This window comes from Lissotriton helveticus, chromosome 9 (genome assembly GCF_964261635.1).
Source record: "Lissotriton helveticus chromosome 9, aLisHel1.1, whole genome shotgun sequence".
Classification (NCBI taxonomy): domain Eukaryota; kingdom Metazoa; phylum Chordata; class Amphibia; order Caudata; family Salamandridae; genus Lissotriton; species Lissotriton helveticus.
In genome coordinates, this window is record NC_136070.1 from 1,025,413,764 (window position 1) to 1,025,426,478 (window position 12,715).

A 12,715-nucleotide genomic window follows, 5' to 3' on the forward strand; every position below is an offset into this window, starting at 1 on the left:
AATCACAACCAAAAGAAATTTTGTATCCCTGTTGTATGGAAAGCGGATTTCATTCGTTAAGTTTGTCATAAATGGAAATGGTCTAACTTCAGTGGGGTCTAACTATCTATACCCATGTAAATTCGGGAAATATAAGGCAAAGTGGACAACTACACCAATGAATCAACTTAAGTAAATATACCAAGAAAACAATAATTATAAGAAAGGATCCAAAAATTTTATTTGTACCTCCCAATTGGGTTACAATCTAAAACACAATCAAACACAAATTAAAAAGGTTAAAAAACAACCACCATCGGTGGCATTACAATGAAATTTCCAAGCAGTCAAAGTTAGAACAGTCGACGCGGCGTTTCGGTGCTTTTTGGTTCTTGACACCTTCTTCAGGACATTAAAAACATTTGACTCCGTATCTGTAATTTTAACAGAACTTCTTTAGAAGCGTTTCAAATGGCTTCCAAAGACTGTTACGACTTTCTCAGGAGTTTCATATTTCCCTTGGTCTCTGACCACAGAGCTAGAATCTTCTGTGCGCACGGAGGGGCCACCGTCAGTTGTGGAGGGGAAATAATTTTCCTAGATCTTTAGACCTGGTTATATGTAGAGAGGTTCTTATTATGCTCTATGCTTTATTGGCATAATATAAATTTTGATGATTCTTAAGATCTTCTCTTCATTGATGGAAGAAGAAATCTTGTGATAAAGTTGCGGCCTCCCTGCTCCTCCGTGCTCGCGTCTTCATGGGGATTCGACACTGCCATAAGTGTGGTGTTAACAATTAAGCGCAAGTGCTGAGCACCAGAAACCACCGGCTCAAATTAAGTACTGGGGCCAATGGGAGTTTATACTCTGTAAAGGATAAAGCACAGAACGACTGACCAAGGTCTAGCACAACCAAAAATGAGTATAATTGCGGTGCGTTACACTTCCCGCTCCCGTCGTTCCTAGGTGCCAATCGAGTCCAAATGTTCATAGAAAAAATGGAAGGCGCACTCTTTCAAATCAAACAGTGGATCAATCAGTTCAAGAAAAATTATTTTCTTTATTTTGGTAATCTCTACCAGAAGTGACACACAGCCAACGCGTTTCGTTCCTTTTTGGAACTTCGTCAGGGCTCTAAATAGATGTATGTCTATTTGGCGTCAATATCCTATTAGGTCTAAAACAATAAGATGAACACTGTATGTTGATGAAACTGTCAATATTCGGGCTCTAGTTCAGTAAGAGCCAAAAAATGGCATTAGAATCTGGATCCAATGAAGTAATATGAACACCAGTAAAGATGAGATTCGAAGGAAGTACCAAGCTCCTAGAGATATATCTCCATAAGGATATGCACAAGAAGAGGTGGAAGTATCTGTAGGCCACTTTTTGGAGAGGCTGATCAAACGGTTAGGAAACCGATTGCCGCCTAATCGGTACAAACTGTAGAGTATACAGCTGTCCCTGGCATGATAAGCAGGAACTCGAACAAGCGGATTCCAGTGCCATTCCCGTTTTTTAAACCCAAGAAGTTTACCGCATCCGCGAGTCTAACTCAGTCACATGTTACTCACGTGAGGGGGGAGTTTATACTCTGTTTACATAGGAAAGTGATAAGATTCTGCGCAGACATATGCACAGAACAAGGGGCAATCCTGACATCTGTTCATCATGGTGATATTGTGGAGCAGCAAATCTCTATTGTTGCAGCTCTGACAGAAATTACAATCGACTTACAAATCTCGCCATTGAGTATCCTCGTGACTCTAGAGAGGTTGACAGACCTTTTCTACCGTAGGAGAATTAGCGCTTTCCCAAATCAATTCAAACATCAATGAAATTTGGAATTTGCAATCACTCAATGATAAGATGTTGGCTAAAGTTCTAAACCTTTATTTATCATAAGATTTGAATCTCTAAATCCCTTTATTCCGATTGGTTGGTTTACAGAAATATAAAATAGATTTGGTTAGAGGTCAGCATTAAAAAACAATACACAGTGTTCCATACAGAAACTTCATAAGCTAACTAGAGGACCTATTCTAAATAGAAACCATGAAGAGTTCCTCTGGAGAAGAGCGAATAAGAAATGAACTTCTCATAAAGAGTAGTTCTGGAAACTCAGCAGAGCTCCCTACTGCTGTAGTAACAACTGTAATTTAAGAGTATGATCCTTGAAGTAGCATGGATCACTATAATCCAAAAGTTGTCACCTCATGGGAAGAGCTAAATAAATAACTCTCCTTAAAGAAGAGTCTCAGGACAAGGAACGGTCTAGCGACAGGACCACTGGAATGTATTAACGGGTATGGGTAAGTCTCAGAGAATGAGGTGAAGGAAGTGGTTGCTAATTACCTAGGATCACTCATTAATATAGATTCATACTTTTGTAATAAATCGGTAAGCAGCCTCTGTCGGTATCCAATAAGAATAGTTCATGATGTGGTGTCTTCGGTCATATGATGCTTCTTCTTCCGATTCCCACAGTCTGTACCCTCGTTGCCATTAGTTGATCCAATTTGATTCAATATTTGTTTCATGAGGGAAGGTTCTTATGAGACCTTCTTATCTAAGCTAAAGGATGCCAAGTGAGGTTGATGCATGAACAATAACTAATCAGTAATATGAAAGCATCTATCAATGTTATTCGGAAACATCATTCATAAAGTCTCTAAATCATCATTTAGCATGAACAGTTTTAATAAACTCTTTGTATGCTAACACATGATCTAACATGGGGTGAGGAGCAGGACAAACACTGTGTTATGGTCAGCACATTTCTTATTGATGTCCCTAATGCTGAGCAGTTTTGCTCAGTATCTCATTCATGTAACTGTAAGCAAGAATCAAGTAAAAGCCCTTTTGGGACTTGTTAATATACACAATAGAAAACGTTGCCTAGTGCAAAACAAATTTGGAAGCACTCATTAATTTACATATATTTAGCTAATGTATTTTCAGAGTTTATTAGCTAGGGTTCTAAACATTATGCATTTACTCTTTCTTCCTACCAGCCATTTCCTAACATAAATGAGTAATTTCCTAACAAAAACATTTCTACAACATGTAAAACAATTTAAGCAGAATTTCTAAAAAGGTGAGTACGTTGGTTTTCTAAATTTGTGCTAATTTCTTTCACTAGCAGGGGGAGAGGGTATGGGATAGGAAACCTAGAGGGTGTGGGGAGAAGTAATAAAAGTAAGATTAATAAAAGGAGTCAAAGCAGGATCGTAGGAGATGTTTGGGTATTAAAGAAAAGGAAGGGGAGGTAAAAGAATAAAAGGGGGACCCTTTGGGACCAAACGAGTGTCCCAGGAACCACTCCATGCATCCACCACTATGCCATTATGTCTCCAAAGGTGAAGGCAATTCAGGGATAACTAGTTCCCAATAGCAGTGCCTGCCAACTTGCTCACTAAAGCTTAGGGAACACGGAGAGGGGAGAGTGAGAACGCCAAGTGGCCTTGGATAGTCATTGAGTCCATCAATCCCAGAGGATCTTGTTGCTTGGCAGACGTTCCTGCTCTGCTGCTCACATCCCCAGAAGTAGAGATTTGGCGCTCACCTCTGCTTAAGGTTGCACATGTCCACTGAAAGAGTAAGCTTTGGGTTATAGGTGTTAAGAGCCCAAAGTGAGAAAAAGAAAATAAAACCTTGTAGGCAAAGCCTGGTCTCTGAGAATGCTGACTTTCACAGCAGCAGAGCAGGAACATATTTTAGAGGGAGATCAGCCGCTCATCTCCACCCACCTCAACTGGACCTCCATTTTGGGTCACCTTTTTTTTCTAACATGATACCCACATCACTGTGTCTACAAAATGCATCTCAACACAGACCATGCTACACTCAGAGGAATGAAAAGGGTTCAAGTTATGAGAGAACGATTGTTTCTTCACATCATGGAATGAACGGCTCCTTGAGCGTGTGTGAAAGGAAAAAGTCATAACCAATACAATGGATAAAGAGCTGCCATCAATATTCAGTCTTCTGGGAACCAGTTGAAAAGACAGTAGCCACCATTGACTATGACTAAGGTTACTCTTCTGGTTGATAAAAGTTGACAGCTCTCCTAAAAGGAGTAATCCTAGAAAACCTGTGGCACAACTATTCGTGGGCTTCAGTCCATGGCGAGCAAAGATACCAGCTCAAACAATACATAAAATAGAGGCAACATGCCACAGTTCATCATGAGGGACATTAAACCCAACACATAGAAAACCAATCTGTCCTTTAATGAAAGATGATCCCACACTGTTAACAAAATGACAAAACACCTATTCTATTAACCTCATTGTTTCCTAGCCGGTCATTAATACCAACTAGTGAAGGTGTTCTGCTGGGCGTAGAGAATGGTTGACGAACTAGCCAATGTCTCACGCTGACTCAGGTTTTTCAGCTGAGGGCTTTGGCCTGGAAAACAATAATCAAAGCTCTTATCCTTACGTCAGTGTGCTTGGAAAAGTCAGCAGCACCCTCTTGCCTAAGCCAAAACTCATCTCAAATGGTCTCCGATGCACGAGTAGACCTGATGTAGCCCAAGTAACCACTTTGGAGACATATTGGCTAACAGAGCACTGTGTTCGCTTGAAAAGAACAGTTAATCTCCTCTTACAAGTGGAATGGTGTTCCCACCAGTGGTGTAGCGGTACCTATTGCCGCCGGTGGCAGTCCTTGAGTTGGCCGCCAGGTGCAGGTAAGGGCAGGTGGCGGTTGACAGACAACTTGTTCTTGAGGGGGGGGCATTGGTAGTCTACAGATCAACAGACGACTTGCTCACCTCGACTGCCCCCACAAATGATCTCCACCCCCCTAGCTACGCCATTGTTGAAATAGACCAAACGCATAATCCACATAGGCCATTGTTTATGGCATCATTTACCGGGATATGCAAAAGTCCTGCTTTCACAGGTGGTTGCTGTCTGAAGAAGAACATGATTAAGACCCTTCAGAATGGCACCTTTTGTCAAGATCTTTTCTGATTGGAGGCAATGATGAGCAACCTATTTACAATCCAGTGTTTCATTTGGGTGGTTGGTAGTAGGCCCCATCGGCATTGGACGTTTTGGAACAAGGCCTCTTTTGGTCCCCCCACCCCACCCTCCAAAAACGTGTCACAGACTGACTTTTTCCTAGTTTGCAGACCAGCTAAATCCCAGAATTTCCTGTACAGTCAAAGTAAAGTGGGCTAAATGGAAGTGAAACCAGGTCGGAGTGGAAGTAAAAAGGTCTCCTTCTTGTGCAACTCCTTTTTCCAAGCCAAGACGTAAGTCAGCCCATCAGACAGTGATTTTGTGGAGAAAACAAATAACACAAGTGCAGGCATGTGCAATTTTCCTCGAAGGCCGTTGCCCTCTTCCCACCGGCGCTGCCTGCCAGGACAACTGTTAGCTCTGCTTGCTTCAGAAAAGGCCCACTACTGACTGCAATGCACAAGGAAACATAGAATAATTTTAAAACCACAGCAAACAGTCTTCAGAGGAGCTTCATTGAAATGTTGATATCTAAACTAATTGAAAAATTTACCCTTTGGCACTCGTTGGTTCAGAAGGTTGGAATAAATACGAGCCTCCAGTTGGGATTTCTGGATTAAATAGAACACTCTCATCTCCTAAAACTGAACGTTCCGAATCTATTCCCACACTACTCTAGGCTAGAAGGCAGTGTCCCAGTCTCATGTTAAGCCACCTGCTTTTACGACGAGATGTCAAAATGATTGCATACCAATTAGAAATATGTTAATGTGTAGGTAGGACATGCAAAGGCACATTTTGCTACATTGGGAGAAAGGAGCTTCGTTTTTAGGTTTGGCACTAGCCAAGGGATTTTGATTTTATAAAAATTAAATGTGTAATAATACTTACTTTATGGCCTTTCAGCCAGCACTCTTATTTCATTTGTTTGGTATTGTATGATTCAAATTTTTCTTTTTTTTCTCTACAGCATGCAGCATGGGCAGTGGATCAGGCCACTTCAGCCACTGATTACCGTACTTGTGAGTGAGGGCATTCTTCTGAAGGATTCAAATTAAATATTAATGGACCATACTCACCAATAGTCCATATATCAATAACATTAATAAGAATTCAGTCAGCAATGGAGAAGGTTCAATCGTTTATTCCACAAATACAAGCCCTGACAGGGGAGCCTCGGTCTAAACGACCCACAGAGGTGCGCAGAGGAGACTGACTACATGTTCAAGATACAAAGCATATATACGTTTCATGCGTCCACAATGCCACCTTACAAGGAAAGATACAACTTGTCAGTATGCCAAGAGGAATACCCATATAAGGCACAATGGATTTGCTAGTAGCCTAGGCCTAAGCTATTCCGGGGGCAGGTCAGTGAGGTGCCTCCCTATCTATCTGTAGCCCGGGGAGTCAGGAACGGGCTCTGCTAGAATGTGCGCATCCCACAAGAAGGGCAGGTGTGACCTTGGGTTTCCTTGAGCTACAAGCTACGGGGGCTATTCTTAACAGGCCAACATCGGTATCTCCTGTAGCCCACAGTGTCCGGGGGATGGTAGAGAACTCAGAAGGAAGAGTTTCATTCTGAACAAAATATTGGGCTGTTTCTATGGAGGGTTTCTGCATCGTCAAGTAGACACCATCAGGGGAACAGTAATTTCTGGCATGCAATTTCTTCAATATGTCCAAACCCAAAAGATTTTCACCACAATTAGAGGTCAAAAGAAATGGCGTATGCACGGAAATAGGGCCTATAGTGAAAGGTAAGGGTTTCAAAACGGGGCTCACCACCGGTATTCCAGAGAATCCTACTGATTCATTATTTTGGCCAGACAGAGCAGCCCCTGGGACCAGTGTATGGGCAACTAAACTATTCATTGCCCCAGTTTCCACTAAAAACTTTCCCGATGTGCCCAACAGTTCCCCATCTACATAAGGTCCCTCCTGGTCAATTGGTACTGTAATATGGCCCCCGCTCTGTCCTTGGCTGTCTCATGCATAATCCTGTCCTTCGTATCCATCATCCCTGTAATTCTCATTGTAATACTGCCTATTCTGGGGATCATCAAAATAATTTTTCCTGGAACCTTCATGTTGCATTTCGTCCCTTCTCATGCTATTTCGGTCGACATTACCTCAACCTCTTCCCCGTCCTCTACCAGGACCATTTCGTGCCAGCAACAGAGGGCAATCCGCCCTCCAATGTCCTTCCTGCTTACAATACGAACATTGGTTTATGCCAATGTTCGGAGGGCCACCTCGACCTCGTCCAGCCACTGCACGGAACGAACCACGTGCTCTCCTTCCTGTACTTTGTCCTCTACTAACTTGCTGTAATAACACCCTAGTCTTCAAGTCCTTAGCTTTTTTCTCCGATTTTTCCTTACTCTCATTCTCTCTATGCTCATAATACTGCGCCATGCTGAGGATTACAGATGGGGCGGCTGTAGTCCATGTGCTCTCGGCCGCTTGGAGGCGGGACATTACTTCCGGGAGCAAATTAGTAACAAACCTCTTCACGAACAACCGTATTCACCCTTCTGTAGACAAGTCCTGCCCACTAAAATCTATAAAAAACTTTTCAAATCTAGTGAAGAAATCTGACACACTCTCATCTTTCTTTTGTTTACAAGCTGTTAATTTGTCCCAATCGACTTTTCTAGGCGGGAGAAGAGTCTTCATAAGTGCAATAATTTTATCTGGTACCGTTAAGACTTCATCTCTGGGTTTCTCCCCCGGTTTCCGTTCTTTGTCCCAATTCTTTAACTGGTCCCACGTGCCCCCTAATTCGGGAACGTGATCCGTATCATGTATCTGTCTCCAGATATCGACCGGAATCAAGAGACCAAAAAACAACTCGATATCAGCAATGGTCATGATAGTGGAATTAGCTGCTTTGGTTAATTCCTTATAGTAGGCAGTAGGATTTTTACAGGGGTCAGGGAGTTGGGCTTTTAGGGTGAGGACCTCGCTTCGTTTCCAAGGGGTATAAACCCATTGTTCCTGAAGCCTCGCATCAACTCTAGCCCGAGTTACAACATTATTAGCGTCTTTCAATTCAGGTACTTCAGGGAAAAAGAGGGGATGCACTTCTCTCATGGGATGCTGTGCTCCCCAATCTGCACACTTGCGGAGCATCCGCTCTCGGTAATGCAAAAGTGTCGTCACATTTTGATATACTTCATCGGATTGCAAATAAAATTTATGAGCTCGATCCCGTATATCGCGCAGTATCTGAGGAGGGAGTCCTTCCTCAAAGCACTGCTCCCACAGCGATATTAATCAGATCGCCATGCTCTCTAGAGCCAACTGTTGTGCAACAGGTTCATAATACTTCATAGTGCTCCAAATATTTTCCAAAGTATAAATAACGTTCCGCATCCACTGGGATGCTTGAGTTATGATAGCCCTTCTTTCTTCCGTACCCAATAGCGAACGCGTATAAGCTCGCTGATCACTCAAGTCAGACACGGATCGCTTGGGTGTGGCATCTGGACAGGCTGCATTCTGGGGGTCTAAAGCAATCGAAGTCGGAGGGGAGAGAAAAACGGGGTGTAAGGGAGAGGGAACAGCCGCGTCCGGCTGTAAGGATATCATGGGTGAGGTAGTTGGTCGAAGAGTAGGAGGGGAAAGTAACGCATTTCGTACCGATCCATCAAACAGGGGCAGAGGCGACCGCTCCTCCCCGTGTTCGGGATGGTGCTGTTCCTATTTGGTCAGCTCGTACATAAGGCACAGCTGGGTATAAGCCTTGTGGAGCATGAGGGGGAGGCGGACGGGCTTCTAATAATTCTTCTAACTCATCTCCTGTTTCTGGCCGTGCCACATAACTTTTGTCCGTTTCTAAACGGAACCGTCTATCCATCTGTACAATATTTTCTTCCACCTTTCCTTTCTCGTAAGCCACGGCCTTCTGGGTGACTGTCTGTCCTGCTTTAATTCTTCCTAACTTTTCTTCCCTAATCCGTCGTCGCTTTGCTTCCTTCAACCATAAGTTCAGGGAATCGTTGTTGTAAGCTTTTATTCGATAAAACAAGTATCTTGAAAGCAATATACATACAAAAAATATTCCAAGACATCCAGCTAGTCAATAGATACATCATAAAAAGTTAAGAACCGGGTATACTCCTGAATAAATTAGTTAAGAAAACAATTAAACAGAAATTGACAGCCTCTTGGAACGAATCAGCCAAAATTGTTTTAAAAGTTTGGAGACACCACAAACAATAACAGGAGAGGTATCTGACATTAAAATACGAAGGGCAACCAGGTGACTACGTGTTCCCATGTTGGACGAAAGGGGCTTGAGCCAGTATTTCCTTGGTCTTAGGTAGTCCGGGCACTCAAACAAAATGTGAGCCACCGTTTCTGGTCTAGTATGACAGTGGGCACAAAACGGGGACAAAGGAGCTCCAGATTTCCATTTCGATATGAATGCACCAATTGGGAGAATACCCACTCTAAATTTAAAGTACAGTGCCCTATCTGCTGGGAGGGTGATAAAGTCAAAGTAGGATTCGTATCTTGTCATATCCTTTAGGAGCAAAAAAGATCTCGTGGAATTACAGTGGGAAGAGTTCATAATTAGCTGACCTGCAGCCCAGTCCCAGTAGATTTTCTTCAAAGCGTCTTTTGGGGGTGACGTTTTTGCACTCCAATGATCACCAAGGCTAAGGTCATACAATAGTTTCTTGGTGTCCCTCAGCCATTTGATTTTGGCCCAGCCAGCCATATTCATAATCTCAATGAGTCCATTTGCATAGGATTTCAGTTCCTCCACCCTCCAGATCCGGGACCACAGTAAGAGCGGGCGTAGACGTGCTTTATTTTTAATGCTCTTACAGCCCGTATCCAAAAGTACGGGAACTGTTGGTGTACTTGAGGGCAAACAAAGGAGGTCCTTCAGAAACCTATTCTCAGCTTTTTCCAAGGAGTCCAGGTTCTCATGTCCCCATAGCTCCGCCCCATATAGGACCGCCGAAACGCCTTTTGCTTTGTAGATTTCGAGGACTGGCGCTATTCTGTGTCTGGGTGACTCCCGGAATTCTCTCAACAGAGCGCCACCCACTCTCTTGTGACTTAGAAGCATTTTTTCTATATGCATGGACCAGCTCATGCTATCTGTTAAACGAAGGCCCAGATAATCGAATTGGGAAACTCTCTCCAAAGGTTTGGAATTAAGAACAGGAGGGCTTCCGAGCTTCCTCGGGTGTTGTAGAATTAAGTACTTTGTTTTATCTACATTGATGACAAGACCTCGAGAGTCACAAAAGTTCTGGAAGCGGTTGAGTAGTTTCTGGAGTCCTTGGGGGGTTTTCGAAATTAGTAGAGTGTCATCCGCAAAGAGCAGGGTCGGCACTCGTACACCCCCCAAGCAAGGGGCGTCAGCCGGTTCCTTCTGGAGATAATCAACCACCCCATTAACGTACAATGAAAACAGGGTGGGGGCCAACACACACCCTTGCCTCACACCCCTTAACACTGGGATCTTTTCTGTTGTCTCGCCATTACTCCCCCACCGTACCTGGGCAAAATTGCCTTCATGCAACTTAATAAGCAGGGATAAGATATAGGGAGGTATCCCCATGTTGTATAGAGACTCCCACAACCGTCCCCGAGGTACTAGGTCAAAGGCAGTCTTCAAGTCAATAAAGGCTAAATAAAGACTGCCTTTGCCCAGCACCACCGCCTTCCAGTTGATAAGGGCCAACCTAAACGCCTGTTCCACGGTTCCTGTTCCTGTGCGAAACCCCGCTTGGTAGTCGGAGAGTATTCTATTTTCATTGACCCAATGCAGAATACGCCCCAGGAGCACCTTTCCCGCTACTTTCTGTGAGGAGTCAAGGAGACTATTAGGTCTGTAGTTCCCGGGGCTATTCCTGCAACCTTTTTTGAAAATGGGGACTACCACTGCCCCCTTCTAAGAATCGGGGACCGGCCCACCCTTCATAATATCGTTAAGAACTGCCGATATTATTTTCCCCCACTCCGATGGAAAAGCCTTCAGCAAGTCTCCAGGTAGACCATCTGGTCCTGCCGCCTTCCGGGGAGCCACCCACTGAATGACATTCTCAACCTCCTGGGGGGTAAACAGGTCTAAACTAGCTAACTCCAGGGAGGGTGATAGGGGAATAGTTTCAAGCAAAACCCTTTCTCCAAGTGCATAAAGTGCCCCAAAATGATTGGCCCAACTCTGGGAGGGAATATTACAAGTCCTTAGGGTTTCATCGGGCTTGCTACGCTTCCCCACGAGTAGCCAGAACCCTCTTGGGTCTTTGTTTCTACTGGCCACTAGTAGGTCCTCCCAAAATTTTTCCTCCCATTCCCTCTTTGCAACAGAGATTGACCTGGAGTACAATCTCTTGCCTCTTTCACTCTGGATGGGGAGTTAGATTTTACCGCTTCTACCAGCCTTGTTTTTAACACTCTGCATGTGTGGGTGTACCATCCCTTTGCTTGGGTTTGCTTAGATTTTCCCTCCCAGCCACTTGATGGGACAGTAAATAAACTTGTTAGAGTCTCTGTCAAAGTTCGAAACTCCCCACAGGCTGCACCCACTCCCCCCAGCGATGCATCTAACATTTGCTGGGCTTTGGATAGGACAAGCATAACCTGTTCAACACTCTTCTTGGAGAGTGAAAGTTTTTCCCACTTTAGTCGCCTCCCGCAGGGGGCAACTTGCGATTCGCCCAGTCCCACCAGACGAGGGGTGGGTGTACCCTCCCTTCCTGATGTCCACCAACACCCCAATGTAAGAGAGAGTAGATTGTGGTCACTCTCTATGGTTGGAACCACGACCATATCTTTTAGCTCTTTCCACAAACCCACATCGAGCATGATATAGTCAATACGCGATGTGTGGTTTGGTCTATTATATGTGTGAGCCCCCTCCTTGTCTGATTTGGTCCTACCATTCACCGCCCGTAGCTCAAATTCAATAGAAAGTGAGTATACTTGGAGGGCCACCTGCGACCACCTTCTGATTGGTTGAATCTCTAGGCCTGGAATCCCCCTAGCACTATCGAGCTCTTCCTGGTGCAAGGAAACATCTGAGCCTAGCGGCTCGTACGTACAGTTAATGTCGCCTGCAACCATAGTGCAAGATTTATAGGGAGTTGTTTTTAGAAGACCCTCCAGTATTTTAATAGTTGGTGAATGATTACCCCCTTTGGTACTGCGTGCATAAATATTGAAAATATTCAGCACTGCTCGGTTCCGAGAGTCTTTTAAGATGATGTTTTGAATGTCAGGGCAACCTGTTTGACACTCCACTAACCTCCAGTTTAGGGACGCTGACACCCAAATTAAAAGACCACCCAAGGGTCGTCCTTTCTTAGAGGACGAGCGTATGGCCGGGATAGAGCTGGTTGCATAACCTGCTCTGTGCACAGGAACCACGCTCCAGGTCTCCTGGAAGATGCATATAGCATATTCCTCTACCAAGGCATTCCAGTCTGGAAGTTGTAACTTCCTGGTAATTCCAGCCACATTCCAGCTGGCGACCCTAAGATCAGTGTCCCCTACAGACGCAGCACCTCTGCTCACAGGAGCAGGACAGGGGGGCAAGCCCACCGGAGGACCGTCAGCTCCCAGATAAGAACTAGAAGTTTGGGGCATACTGGCTCCCGCTATATCAATTGGTAGTAGCGGTATTTCCTCCAGAGAAGAGGAAATGGGCATCTGTTTCGGATCAATAGTTACACTATACACTTCCTCCCCTAACTGCCCCTCGACTCCCTCAGGTCAACACCCCCCCAGGTTCCAAT